Raw genomic sequence first — 2,050 nt, 5'->3', positions numbered from 1 at the left:
TTTCACCTTTTCAAATCTTCCTATTTTCCAACCACTTCATTTCTTAGTTTTTCTAACTGTCTTTTATGTTTTTTTTAAAAATAAAAACACAGTCTCTATCCTTCTTAAAATTTCTTTTTTTTTTCGAAATATCAAGCAGAGGATTTTATTTGTTCTGTGGACACGTATTTTTGCCATGCTTTCAGGATTTGCTGGAACTTTCTTCTCATTTTTTCTTTTTTTTTCCTTACTAATTTTCTATGGGAAATGAATGGAATACTCTTTGGTTGCTTATTTCTCAATTAAATGTTTCCACCTTAGGAAGGAGACATAGATCAGAATGTAATTTTTTTTTTCCCCTGTAAAATCATTTTATTTTCTGCAAGGTAAATATTTTTCTTAGGCATTATTACTAGAACAACCTCTTTGTAGGGTTTTATAGTTTGGAATAACTATATTTAAAAAAAATTTTTGTATCTATAAAGAGTTGTAATACAAAAAATGATTTATAGGCTATTTTTCAGGAAGAAGTTACTAGACTATATTTCTATTGAAGAAACTTTACTATTTAAATCTATGATATGGAATGAAAAGATGATTAAAAAGTCTTCTGATCAAAAAGCTTGAGATCATCAAAGGAATGTTTAGTCTCTTCCACAGAGAGCCACCAGGATTTTTTCATAATCTCCTTTGGTTTCATCCAGGATGGCTTGACAGAGAGAGATGCCATACAACTTCTGATAGCATGCTTTGATGTCATTCATGTCAATTTCAGAGCGGGAAACCATAATCCTGATCAGTGTCTTATGACGAGTTCCAACACCCTTCATGGCCTGATGGAACTTCTCAGCAAAGAACATTGGCTGGTTTGTAGCACACTTCACAATAACTGTGAGGCATTTCTCGATGTCACCTTTCAACTCCAGGTCCAGAACTTTGTTCATGTCATGCTTACTATACTTGGAATATTTCTGAAACACTCTGCGAAGATGGGGATAGCTCCTGGTGGTAAGAATGGTAGTGAACACATTCACATCTGTCCCTTTTCTTCTTTCTCCTGCTTCATATAAGGCCCTGGCATCTGAATCAGCCAAGTCGTCATTTACAGCAAGCTCCTCAGATCGGTCACCCTTAGCAAGAGAAAGCAAAGCCTTCTCATAATCTCCAGATGTGTCTGAGGCGATGTCTTTAGCCAGATCTCTCTTCAGTTCTTCTCTATAGACTCTGTTAATTTCTCTGATTTCTCTGTTAGCTCTTGATGCCAGAATTTCATTCAGAGTTTCTTCATCAGTCCCAAGGCCCTTCATGGCAGCACGGAGCTCTTCGGCATCAAACTGGGCTGGAGTTTTCAACAGAGCCAAAACAACTTCCTCAAGGTGACAGAGGAGGGCTTTCTTCAGAACTTCATCCAGGGGCTTTCCTTTCTCCTGCAGATAGGCCGCTTTGATCTGCTGACGCTGTGCATTGTTTCTCTTAGTCAGAATTTCAATGATGGTTGCTTCATCCACACCTTTAACTGTGGTTGCTTTGTGCAAGGCCCCAACATCCGAGGATGGATTGAACGTAGGATAGGGGCTCACTGCTGACCCAGGACCACCTTTGGATCCTTTCACCGTTTTAATGTATTCCTGCTCTTCATTTTCAATAAACCAGGCCTGCTTGAGGAATTCAGATACCATTGCCATTTTTAAAGGATCTTTTTGTTTTTTTCACCTCCGTACAAAGAACTAAAGAGAGATTCTTCTCTGAACGGTTTGTGCTGCCAGAATGTAATTTTTAGCTTTAAAACTCCAGGGTTCAGTATCTTCTATTGTTTTCATGACATAGTTTAAAAAGCAACCCTAATAATTTCTAAAATCTTCTTCCTCTGCCCTCCTATTCCCTTTTATCCAGGCCTCCTCTTTCCTGTCCTTGCTGAGTATGGGGATTGGTTCTGGAAGGGGTTTTTTGGTTTGATAGGTGTCAATGTTTCTTTGATCCCAGAGTGCCAGGCACTCTCAGATATTTCGAAGTGCTTGCTCTCTCTTGAAAAGTGGCACCTGCAGTGTTCACTTCCAGTTTCAAAGCTTCT

At 38.6% G+C, this 2,050-nt stretch overlaps 1 pseudogene across 1 annotated transcript; it reads right to left on the bottom strand.

Annotated features, from left to right (window-relative positions):
- Window positions 1-337: 337 nt before the first annotated feature.
- On the bottom strand, window positions 338-1,739 carry LOC104995046 (annotated as a pseudogene). Its single transcript, XR_826024.1, has one exon. The product of XR_826024.1 is annotated as an annexin A1 pseudogene (transcript).
- Between the last annotated feature and the right edge of the window lie 311 nt (window positions 1,740-2,050).

This window comes from Bison bison, unplaced genomic scaffold (genome assembly GCF_000754665.1).
Source record: "Bison bison bison isolate TAMUID 2011002044 unplaced genomic scaffold, Bison_UMD1.0 scf7180017864273, whole genome shotgun sequence".
Lineage (NCBI taxonomy): Eukaryota > Metazoa > Chordata > Mammalia > Artiodactyla > Bovidae > Bison > Bison bison.
Note: the sequence above shows the minus strand (reverse complement) of the source record. Positions and strands in the feature narration are given on the sequence as shown.